At 36.6% G+C, this 13,504-nt stretch overlaps 1 pseudogene; it reads left to right on the plus strand.

The window, feature by feature from the left end:
* Positions 1–787: 787 nt before the first annotated feature.
* On the plus strand, positions 788–1,592 carry LOC123241696 (annotated as a pseudogene).
* The last annotated feature ends 11,912 nt before the right edge of the window (positions 1,593–13,504 follow it).

Raw genomic sequence — 13,504 nt, forward strand, 5'->3', positions numbered from 1 at the left:
TCCTCTAGTAATTATTTCCTAGTTATCCTTTATATAACTTATTTACATCTACTTATTTGAATGTTCTCTCCCCTATTGTTAACTCTGAGGGCATGGACCATCTTTTGTATCTCTGGCATTTAGCACAGTGCCTGACACATTTGTTGTTGCTCCATTATTTTTCAGTCACGTCCTACTCTTTGTTACTCCATTTTGGGTTTTCTTGGCAAAGATATTGAAGTGGTTTGCCATTTCCTTCTCCAGAGCATTTTTACAAATGAGGAAACTGAAGCAAATAGGGATAAGTGACTTGCCATGGGTCATACAGCTAGAAAGCATTCAAGGTCTGATTTGAACTCAGAAAGATGAATCTTCCTGACTATAGACCTGGCATTCTATTCACTGTGGTATCTAGTTGCCCATCTAGTAGATCTTCATAGTATAGTAGATCTTTAATAAATGTTAATTAATTGATTTCTTAAAGTAATCATACTTCGAACTGAAGGATACAACATTGGAAGAAAGTAGAAGTATCTGTGCCCCAATCTCTACTGAAGGGAGTTGGAAGAAAGAAGTAAGCATCACTTTGAGTTGCAATCTAATATATATCAGAAATTCCTGTTTTTAGGAGGCTGAGATGGCTGAGAATAACACTCTGACAACTGAGTTTATCCTCACTGGATTTACAAATCACCAAGAACTGAAGATTCTCCTCTTCATACTTTTTCTTATTATCTTCCTAATAACAATAATAGGCAACATTGGACTGGTACTATTAATTTCAATTGAACCCTGGCTTCACTAACCTATGTATTTGTTTCTTGGTAACTTGGCCTTAATGGATGCTTTTAGTTCATGTGCTGTTACTCGAAAGATGTTAATGAATTTCTTTTCTAAGGATAGATTGATTTCCCTTCATGAATATATGGCACAATTTTATTTTCTTTGTTTTTCTGAAACTTCGGATTGTTTTCTCCTGGCAGCCATGGCATATGACCGTTATGTAGCCATATGTAATCCACGTCACTATCCCATCATGATGTCAAAGAAACTGCATTCAGATGATCACTTGGTCACTGATAGCTGGCAACCTACATTCCATGATTCATGTTGGTTTTCTCTTCAGATTAACTTTCTGTAAGTCACACCACGTCAGTCATTTTTTTGTGATGTTCTTCCATTATACAGACTCTCTTGTACTGACTCATATATTAATGAACTGATGATATTCATCTTTTCAGGCTCAATTCAAGTCTTCACTATTGGTGTTGTCCTAGTCTCTTATGTTTACATCATTTTTACTATCTTTAGGATGAAATCAAAAGAGGGACGAGGCAAAGCCTTTTCCACTTGTGCATCCCATTTCATATCTGTCTCAATATTCTATGGTTCTCTTCTTATCATGTATATTCAGCCAGGTGCAGTTAATGAAGTTAATAGACATACCAGTTGCTATATTTTATACAATTGTAATTCCCTTTTTAAACCCTTTTATTTATAGCTTGAGAAACAAAGAAGTAATTGGTATCCTGAGAAAAATCATGGAGAAAAAAACTCAGGGAAATTTGGGACAAAATTTGTACACTGAGGTTCACTGGTTTGAATATAGTTAAGCTTTTCATAGAGTTACCAAAAAATAAAACAGATTTTTGTATAGTACCAATTCAGTTATAAAAGTATAAAGTCTAATTGATAAATGAATTAATAAAAACAGAAACCAGTTATCTTAATTTAAAATCCTGAAAACAAGATTATTTTCAGAGTGGACTATCAGAGTTAATCATTACAAAACTCAAGAAGTCAACATCAGAATAAGATGGATTTGGAAAAGAGGAATCTGTTGACATTTCCATAACATTATGGAGCTATACAACTCTAGGATTTAGTAGGGAGTATAAGGGAAGATGTATTGGCAATAGGACACAGGAGTTGATTTTGTAGAAAGTCTTTTTCTTTGTGTTCTCATTTCAAGACCCTACGGTGCAAGATGGACAATAGGAACATAAAATAAAGGATCTCAAAAAAAAAAAAAGCTCCTACAATCAGTGACCTCAACTTTGCTCTTCTGCAATGCTGTTTGTTTGTTTGTTTCTGTTTGAAGTTTTCTCAAGTGATTGCTTTTGGAAAACACTTATTATATCATAAAAGTCATGCCAAACCCTGGTGTAATATAGTTATACTTGCTGTACAGATATAGTCATCATTAACCAAGTTAATCTTATAATCATAGTTCATCAAACTTGGCTGCTTATATTGAAAATATTATTCTTTATGTTATGTTTTCATGTGAACTAGGCGAATTGCTAAAGATTGTTCAAGGGTCATCAAAAACACAAAAGAACAGGTGGTGGCCTGAATTTGGGCCCTGGGCCATAGTTTGCCGAACTCTGCTTCAGATGACTGCTATAGGATTGTAAATTTATTTACAAGATTTGTTAAATGTCATACTAAAATTCATGTCTAGAAATTGCAATTAAGGCATTTCTCTCTAATTCATTTGTATTTGCAGACATTTGCTATTTTGGATAGTGAGGGGGTGGCACAGTGCTTTGTGCTCATTAAACATGATGGATGAATGAATGAAAAATGAATGAAAAATAATCCTGAGTTTTTGTTGTTGTTCAAATATGTCTGACTCTTTATGACTCTAGTTGGGGTTTTCTTGGCAAAGACACTGAAGTGGTTTGCCATTTCCTTCTCTAGTTTATTTTACAGATGAGGAAACTGAGGCAAACAGAATTAAGTAATTTGTCTAGGGTCACACAGTTGGTAAGTGTCTGAGGCCAGATTAAGCCTAACAGCTTTAGCAGAATCTATAATCAATTCCAACTGATATCAACTGGCCAAAACCAATATAGATCAAATATCTACCATAACACTTGTCTCCAGGACTGGCACTGTATCATCTAGCTGCCCAGACTCTGTTCCAGAGCCAAATGACTTCCAATGATATCTAACAATGACAATACTTAAGGCATTTGTAAGCCTAGGCAAAAAGGTGGAAGCTAGGTATATTACAGAAAAATGAGACAGCTGGTTATCCTCTGCATATGCTGAACCTAACTCTTCCTCAAAACCATTTCCTCTTTCTTACCCCATCCCCTAATATCTATTTAGTGGCCATGACTAGACTAAAAGATTATATTTGTGTTTGGATGGGGAGGGTTTATGAGATATCTCAACATTCTAGAAGCTCAACCTGTACAAGTTCTGATTCTCTTGAGTTGACTAAGAATGGAGGAGACAACATTCTATAGAATGGGTATGCATTAGAACATGTGTCCTGGATGTACAGGGTGTGAGCATAATGGAAGGTAGGTTATAATTGGAGGATGAGAGTAGAGCTTTCTAAAATTTGTTTTCTTATATTCCCATTTCAAGTCCTCAGAGTATAAAATCAATTATAGTGATGTGAAATGAAGGTTTGCTAAAATAAAAACTAATTCCAGCAAAGATGGATACATGAAAATCTTCAGCCAATCCCAGCTTTCTCTACAAAGCTTATTAGTTTGTGCCCTATGAATTTGTTTTTAATTTTTTTTGATAATTGCATTTAATAAATTTTTTAAAATTAGTTTCCTTTGTAGTCCTGTATATTTGTTTTATGCATTTAGAAATCTTCTGTGAAGAGGTCCATAGGCTTCACCAGATTTCCAAAAGGGTAAGAATCCCATCTCTAGGACCATCTTTAGGGATGGGGCCGATGGGAAATAGAGTAAGATGAACCAAAGAATCAATAAACAGGATAGATAAGTTAAAAGGAGGTAGTTCTGAAAGAAAAAGAGAGACAGAGAGAGACAGAGAGAGAAAGGAAGACAGAGACAGTCAGAGAAGACAGACAGAGACAGAGAGACAAACACACAGAGACAGACAAACAGATGGATGGATATAGAGACACAGGGAGAAACAGACAGAGACTCAAATACAGACACAGATAGAGTCAGATAGACACAGAGATAGAAATGGGGAAATAGAGAGACAGAGAAAAACATAGAGAAATGGAAACAGAGATACAAAGACAAAGACACAGACAGAAATAGAGACTGAAAGGGAGAGGCAAAGACATAGGGAAAAAGAGACAGACAGACAAATAGATAAACACGCAGAGAAACAGAGACACAGGGGTTGTGAGGTAGATGAAGACAAACCTGAAAGGGGAGAGACAGAAAGAAACTGAAAGAGAGAAAAAGATACAAAGAAAGGCAGAGAGAGAGAGAGAGAGAGAGAGAGAGAGAGAGAGAGAAATAAAGAGAGAAGAGAAGAGAAAGAGAAAGGAAAGAGAAAACACATATACATAATAAAGGACTAGTAGCAAGATTGCTTGATTTTTTCCCTTTTGCATCACCATCCAGAATTGTGGGAGGGGACAGAATATGGAAAACAAGATTTGAACTTGATTCATGGCTTTTCTAATCTGGATGAAAGAAGACTCTATCTAGCTCAGCATCTGTAGACTGGAAGAGGGCAACACAGTGTTTTCCAGTTATGCCATTCATAGGATTAGGTGAGGGGTAGGGAATGGGGTGGAATGGTCTGTGTGTGGGGGTAAGATGCATAGATATTAGGATATCATGATCTTAGCTCATTTAGGACTGTAGAAAGGTACAGTGCATACAGACTAGTTTCCCAAACTTGCCTCCCCATCCAGGACCATAATATCCTCCTTGGTATCCTAGACAAGGCTTGATGGATGGGATGGGGCCAAAAGTAATTATTATTAGTCAAGTCTGCTTAAATACTCCAGGTTGAGGATCAGCAAATATGACAATGACTTAAAAAGTTATAAAAAGAATATAGAAAGAAACAGCATTGAGTAGAAAGGTTGAAGATATGAAACCAGCAGAAGATAACTCTATTAATACTATAAATATATACTATTAATTACAAGAATCCCAAGATAAAATTCTGGAAGGTAGAATTTAATAATAATCTCAAGTAAAACTATAGGAAAAAAGTATACATCGGTCAAGAGGGCTCCAAAAAATGGATGGAAGCAATAAAAGAAGAGATGAAATAAAAGATAAAGAAGGAAATTAGAGCTCTTGAAACTGAACTTGGAAATATCTTCAAACAAAAGGTGGAAAACCTTAACCCAACTCATTTATATTCATTTTGATCTAGATCTAGGTTCCCACGGTCCAGAAGAAATGTTCCCTTTTCAGTGCTTTCATAACTACTTTGGTCTTCTTAATTGTTTGTGCATTCATAAAATGCTGCATTCATAAAATCCCATGTACTGAAGTTAATTTGGCATGATTCACGAAGTCTAACTTCATTCAACTACTCTTTCATCAGACTGACACCAGGAGTGATGATGTTCATGAAATAAATTTTTAAAAATGTTTCTTTATTTCTATTCATCTGTTCTTTTTTTGGAGGTGGACATATGCAAGTTATTCTTCAAACAATATTTTTGCAACTCTAATGTTTTCTTGGTTCTGCTCCTCTGACCTTCCTTATTTTATGCAGATCTTTCCATGTTTTTTTCTTTTTTCTTTTTTTTTAACCCTTAACTTCTGTATATTGGCTCCTTAGTGGAAGAGTGGTAAGGGTGGGCAAGCGACTTGCCCAGGGTCACAGCTGGGAATTGTCTGAGGCCGGATTTGAACCTAGGACTTCCCGTCTCTAGGCCTGATTCTCAATCCACTGAGCTACCCAGCTGCCCCTTTCCATGTTTTTTTAAATAAATGTGCTCATCATTTCTTAAGACACAGTAGAATTCAGTCACAATTATAAGTCACAACTTGTTTATGCATTCCCCCAGTGATGTGGTTTATGGTTGTGATGAAATACTATTGTGCTCTAAATACAATGACAAGCAAGTGATTTTGGAAAAATTTGAAAAGACTTTCATGAACTGATGCAGTGAAGTGAGTAGAATCAGAAGGACATTGTACACAGTGACAGCAATATTTGAATGACCCAGTTATTTTCAGCAATGTAGTGATCCAAGATGATCCCAGAGATTCATGATGAAAAATTCCTTCTGAGAAAGAACTAAATGCAGACTGAAACATAGCATATTTCATTTTCTTTCTCATTTTTTATGTTTGTGATCTCTTCTACTATATGCATAATAAGGAAAAATGTTTTGTATGGTAGCACATGTAAATATATATATATATCAAATTGCTTACCTCTCAGGGATGGGTGGAAAAGAGTGAGGAAGAAAGATTGAGAAGGATAGAATTTAGAACTCAAAAAATTTTGAACTTTAAAAAATGAATGTTAAAAATTGCTTTTACATGTAATTGGGGGAAAATAAAATATTATTTAAAGGTAACATAGAGATTCCTTTCCTTTTTTCCCTGATCACCTTAGGAAATAGACCCAATAGTGATATTTATGTGGTCATTTTTGTCACAAGGGGAGCACACAAGTGTCTTGATTTGGATATCATCATCATCATCTTAAATCAAAAGAGCAAGGGACTGAAGGCGGGGTTAAGATGGTGGCAGAATAAAAAGCAACTTCTTGACCTCCCCTAACCCACGCTTATAGGACTCCTCAAGAAGACATAAAAACAAATCCAGAGGAAAGAAGGGACCCCACAACAGGGCGCAGCATCGAAGGTACATGGAATCAGAGTATTTCCATGCTATGAAGGGGTGAAACAGCTCTCATGAAAACACAAGCGGAGCAACCCCCTCCCCCACCCCCACACCGCCTACAACACCAAAGCCAGCACAGAAGTCAGAGCAAGTTTGGGGCACCCATTAAGTCATTGGCAGCTCACCAGGGCTTTTTCCTGAGAGCAGCAAGACTTAAGACCCCCCAAGAGGCTAAAGAACTCATGGACTCTGAACACAGATCCTGAGCCCAGGTGCAGCTGAAGGGGATGACACAGGCCCAGACTAAGGCGCGGGCTAAGGCAGGGGCTAAGGGCAGACTAAGGCGTGGATGAAGGGGCTGATACTGAGTGCAGGAGTGGACCTTGAGTGGGCACCCAGTGCAGAGAGGTGCTTGACTATGGAAGCAGCTCCCTGAGGCTGTTAAAGGAGCTACAGGCAGAAGAACAAGCAAGGAGACCACCAGGAGGCTTGTCCCAGAACAACTAGACTTGAGATCTCAGGAGTCTAAAGAGCGCAGACAGATCCTGGGCACAAGCATAAAGCTGAGAGGGAATTCAGCTTACAATGGCAAGCCAGAATCATCAGAAAAACCAGAAGAGAAACATGAAGAAGAAAAAACCTTTAACACTTGACAACTTTTACACAGAAAAAATCCAGACAACAGAGGATACATCAGAGGAGAAGAAACAATCCAAACTTTCCCAAAACAATGAAAACAGGTCACAAGGTCTTGAAGAGGTCAAATCAGAGATCATGAGAAAGATGGAAGAGATCTGGCAAGAAAATAAGTTTAAAAGGCAGAATTTTCCAATTGGAAAGTGAGGCAAGTAAATCAAAGACCAGAAATGACCAGATTGTAAAGGAAAACCAAAAGATTGTAGCTGAAAACCAGTCTCTAAAGGCTAGAATTGGGCAATTAGAAAAAGATGCCCCCAAATCAAAAGAATTAATTAGCAAATTGGAGACCAAAATCAAACAGCTGGAAAATAGATCAGACCAAACTGAAAAGGAAAATCAAAAGCTTATAGCAGAAAACCAGTCTCTAAAGAAAAGACTTGGGCAAGTAGGAGCCAATGATGTATCAAGACAGCAAGAACAAATAAAACAAATTCAAAAGACTGATAAAATAGAAGGAAACATGAAATATCTCAATGAGAAACTGACAGATCAAGAAAACAGGTCTAGAAGAGACAATCTGAAAATCATCAGTCTTCCTGAAAAAGCAGAAATTAATAGAAATTTTGACTCCATACTAAAAGAAATTATTCGGCAGAATTTCCCTGAAGTTCTACAACAAGAGGGCAATATAGACATTGAAAGGATCCATAGATTACCCTCTACACTAGACATTGAAAAGATAACGCCCAGGAATATAATAGACCAAACTCAAGAGCTTCCAAGTAAAAGAAAAAATTTTACAAGAAGCCAGAAAGAGACAATTCAGATATCAAGGAGCACCAATCAGGATCACACAGGATCTGGCATCCTCTACACTAAAAGACTGCAAGACTTGGAATATGATATTCAGAAAGGCAAGAGAACTGGGTCTACAACCAAGGATCACGTACCCATCACAACCGACTATATTCTTCCAAGGGAAAGTTTGGGCATTCAACAAGATAGAAAATTTCCAAGCATTTGCACAGAAAAGACCAGGACTAAATGGAAAGTTTGATATCCAAACACAAAAATCAAGAGAATCATGAAAAGGTAAATAAGAAACAGAAGGGAAAGTAAGAAAAGTCATATTTTTTAAATTTGCCTCTTTGAGGGCTTCAATTAGGTCTAATTATTGGTACTCCTATGTGGAGAAATGTTATGTATAATTCTCTGTAGTGAACTCTGTTCACCATTATAGTATTCACTATTATAATAATTAGAAGAAGTATTCATAGGGAGAGGTTGGAATACTAAATGGTCTAAGATGATATTGGTGGGAGGGAAAGAGGGGGGTGAATAGTAGAGGACACCAAGAGAATCTTGAAGGAATAAGAAAAATAGGATATTCTATTACACACAAAGAGGGCATGGAAAGGGAAAGGGATGAATACTATTATAAGAAGGAGAGGAAGAGAGCATTAAGAGGTAATAGTTAAACCTTACTCTCAGTGTAATCAACCCTGAGAGGGAAGAATAGCTATATCGATTGGGATATAAAACTCTATCTGACCTTCTGAGAAAGTCAGAAGGGATAAACCAAGGGGAGCAATGAAATGGGGAGGTCAAAAAAGGGAGGGGAGAAGAAGGGGGAGGGAATTCATTAGGCCTTAAAAATAAAAAAGAGGGGAATAATAAGGGAGGGGGTAAAAGGGGAAGTAAATCAAGGGAGGGGACAAGGGTTACTGGCTTAAAGCAAACCACTGGTTTAAAAGGAAATAGTGTAAGAAGAAGGAATTGAATTAGGGGAGGACACCAAAATGTCAGCGAATATACAACTGATAATTAAAACTCTGAATGTGAATGGGATGAACTCACCCATTAAACAGAAGCAAATAGCAGAGTGGATTAGAAACCAAAATCCTACCATATGTTGTCTACAAGAAACACATATGAGGCGGATGGACATACACAAGTTTAAAATAAACGGCTTCAGCAAAATCTTTGGGCTTAAAATGAGAAAAAAAAGGCAGGAGTGGCGATCATGATTTTTGATAAAGCCAAAGTAAAAATAGATCTGATTAAAAAAAGACAGGGAAGGTAATTACATCCTGATAAAAGGCAGTATAGACAATGAGGAAATAACATTGCTCCATATGTATGTACCAAATGGCATAGCATCCAAATTTCTAAAGGAGAAACTGGTAGAGCTCAAGAAGGAAATAGATAGTAAAACCATACTAGTGGGGGATCTAAATATTCCTCTTTCAGATCTAGATAAATCAAAGCAAAAAATAAATAAGAAAGAGGTAAGAGAGGTGAATGAAGCCCTAGAAAATTAGATTTAATAGATATGTGGAGAAAAATAAATAAGGACAAAAAGAATACACCTTCTTTTCAGCTGCACATGGTACATTCACAAAGATTGACCATGTAATAGGGCATAGAATCATTGCAAACAAATGGAAAAGAGCAGAAATAATAAATGTAACTTTCTCAGATCATAATGCAATGAAAATAATAATTAGTAAGGGCACCTGGACAGGCAAATCAAAAACCAATTGGAAATTAAATAATATGATTCTCCAAAACCAGCTAGTCAAAGAAGAAATCATAGAAACAATCAACAATTTCATTGAAGAGAATGACAATGATGAGACATCCTAACAAACTCTGTGGGATGCAGCCAAGGCATTACTCAGGGAGAAATTAAATGGTTTTGATTACATTAAGCTAAAAAGCTTTTGTACAAACAAAAACAATGTAGTCAAAATCAGAAGGAAACAACAAATTGGGAAAAAATCTTTATAACAAAAAACTCTGACAAGTGTCTAATTACTCAAATATACAAGGAGTTAAATCAATTGTATAAAAAATCAAGCCATTCCCCAATTGATAAATGGGCAAGAGAAATGAACAGGCAATTTTCAGGTAAAGAAATCAAAAGTATCAAAAAGCTCATGAGAAAGTGTTCTAAATCTCTAATAATTAGAGAAATGCAAATCAAAACAACTCTGAGGTATCACCTCACACCTAGCAAAATGGCTAAAATGAAAGAAGGGGAGAGTAATGAATGTTGGAGGGGATGTGGCCAAATTGGAACATTAATGCATTGCTGGTGGAGTTGTGAACTGATCCAAGGATTCTGGATGGCAATTTGGAACTATTCTCAAAGGGCTATAAAAGAATGCCTGCCCTTTGATCCAGCCATACCATTGCTGGGTTTGTACCCCAAAGAGATCATAGATAAACAGACTTGTACGAAAATATTTATAGGTGTGCTTTCTGTAGTGGCAAAAAACTGGAAAATGAGGGGATGGCTTTCAGTTGGGGAATGGATGAACAAATTGTGGTATATGCTGGTGATGGAATAATAAACTGGAGTAATTCCATGTGAACTGGAAAGACCTGCAGGAACTGATGCAGAGCCAAAGGAGCAGAGCCAGAAGAACACTGTACACAGAGACTGATATACTGTGGTAAAATAGAATGTAATGGACTTCTGTACTAGCAGCAATGCAATGACCTAGAACTATTCTAAGAGACTTATGGAAAAGAACGCTACCCACATTGAGAGGAAGAACTGCAGGAGAGGAAACACAGAAGAAAATCAACTGCTTGAATACATGGGTTGATGAGGACATGACTGGGGATCGAAAGTACCACACCAATGCAACTATCAACAATTTGGAAATAGATCTTGATTAATGACACATGATAAAACCAGTAGAAATGCATATCGGCCAGGGGATGTGGGGAGGTCAGGGGGTGAAGGGGAAAGTAAAAGCATAATCATGTAATCATGTTAACTTTTCTAAAATATAAATATTAATAAATGTTTAAAAAAAGAGCAAGGCATTTACTATTAAGCATGCTTAATAGATAAAGCTAACATTATTAATAACTAATTATTTTTCTCTTTATTCCTATCAGAATAAGAGGCATTCTCCAATTCATAAGTTGTCAAATAATATGAACTAGACGTTTTTGAAAGAGAAAAGATAAGTAACCAAAAATTATTTTTAAAAAAAGGATGCTACAAAAATACTAATCATAAGAAAAAGCAAGAAGTAAAACAACTCTGAATTTCCCTCCCACACCTATAAGTTTTCCAAAGCTGACAGGAAAGCTAATTAGCTGTTTTGAGGAGCTGTGAATATCTAACCATTCTGGAAAACAATTTGGAATAATACTGAAAAAGTTACTAGATTGTACTAGATTGTTCTGGGTCCTTTGACCCAGTAATACTACTAGTACATACACAGTGTAAAAATGTTAGACAATAAAATGGTTTGAATTCCAGTTAAGATGCTGGAATATAGGCATATATACATGCATTATACATATACATATATTATTTATTGCTGTACTTTTTTAATAAAGAATTGGAAGGAAAATAGTTTCCATCTAATGGGTTATGACTGAATTATTGTGGCATGAATATTACAGAATGTTGTTTTAATTTAAGATGAGTCATATAGTGAGATCTACAAAAAAAAATACTTTTGTAGAAGTATGTAGGATGGGGTGGATGATGAAAGCCAAGAAAAGGAGACCACTAGGGAAGTTGTTGCAATAATCTAGTTGAGAAGGTGATAAAGGCCTGAATTCAAATGATAGTTGTGTTAGTGGAGAAAAGGGGTTGAATTTGAAACAATTGGTGAAGGCTTTGTCTTTCAGTTGTTTTCAGTCATATCTAGTTCTTCATGACCACATTTTGGGTTTTCTTGGCAAAGATTGTGGAGTGGTTTGACATTTCCTTCTCTAGCTCTTTTTTTTTCTTCACTTTGAATTAATTCTAAGTCAAAAAAATGTTAGTGTCATCCAGCTTCTCTGGCAGTTTCTTTTTGGAGAAGTAAAGATAAACTATTCTGCCTACAATCAGCATTATCACACTTACTATCACACCTACATACAGTGCAACAAACAGCCCTTGAAAAGTATTATCTGAGACTACTCTTCTGAAAAAAAAAAACATCATAACAGCCTTTATTATGGACTGGATCCAGCGTTTTAAAGTCTGAAATATAGTATTTATTTCATCAGTAATGGTTTGAAACCACCACATTCTTACTCTAGTCAGTAGATGTCACTAGTGGGTAAGGTCTTCCTTTTACTAAGGGTTGGGCTATAGAACTAGTTGAATTGTTTGGGTCAAGACTTCCTTTTGTTCCTGCCTGGCTGAGGACAAAGGCTATAGCCTGAGGCTGAGTACTAGAGATAAAGCTCTTTGAGGGGAGACTGGGCTTTTTGCCTGAGGCAGTTTGGGAGTGTCTTTCAAAAGCTAATTTTGGTTCTGGGAGGCTCTATTCCATTGTAAAAGTCTGAAAAATCTCTTTTCTTTAAGTTACGTGCCTTCTACTGTGTGTGTGTGTGTGTGGGGGGGGAACAGCGTTTTTTAAAATTCTAGCTGGCCCCACCAGGCTTTTGCTATTTTTAAAGAGTTTAAAACTAAAAATACAGTTTTGAAATAGAATAGAGTTAAAGTCTATTTGTAGCCTAAAAAAAAAAATTACTCTCCCTAATTCTACTAAATAAGTCTAGTGCCTCCTGCTTCTATTTGGCTGCTTTTAAATCTTATTCAGGTATGCTCCTGGCCTGGCTAGGAGGACTGAGCAGTCCTTCCCAGGTGTGGCCAAGGCCAGGTAATAGGCTTATTTCTTTCCTTAAGACAAAGAAACAGCCTAGCTAAATTTTCAGGGTCCCCGTTTTTTGATCTCACCAGTCTAGCAGCTTTATATCGACCAAAGCTCCAAGGGGTGTTGTGAGAAGGCTGACTTAAGGATAGGTATAAAGTAAAGAAGAATTCAAGAAAATTCAGGAAGATTGAGGGATCTAGGACCAATGTGGATCGCCAAAAATGTAAGAAGGAAAATTTAGGTATTTATAGTGTTATGATGGTAATTTGAGGAAAGTTGTTTGGGATAAGGGAATTGAAAAGAGGATGTTGGAGACTTGGTAAGTGGATAAATTAGGCTTCAGGTAGGCTGGGATTAAAGGAGATTCAAGGTATAATAGGACTGAAGTCAGGAGTATAACACAGAAGGGAAACAGAGATCTTCTTGGGAGAAAGAAGTTAAACTAAACAAACTAACACTGCAGGCTTACAGACAGGGACTTAGACTCAAACACAAGCTGAGGGTAATAGACTAGACTGAAATTAATAAACAGGCTTAGTTAATTTCACAGGAAGGGACCTATTTTGAAGTAACACCTTCCTTCAAGATGGATGCCCAGCTTCCCTCTGAGCCCAGAGTATGTTGTCTCTTTCCCTCTTCTCTCCTCTTGATAACTACCAGACAAATTACACTAAATAGAACTATTGAAACACAAAGGGTTTAATTGTTTGAAGGATG

Source organism: Gracilinanus agilis, chromosome 3 (genome assembly GCF_016433145.1).
Source record: "Gracilinanus agilis isolate LMUSP501 chromosome 3, AgileGrace, whole genome shotgun sequence".
NCBI classification, from domain to species: domain Eukaryota; kingdom Metazoa; phylum Chordata; class Mammalia; order Didelphimorphia; family Didelphidae; genus Gracilinanus; species Gracilinanus agilis.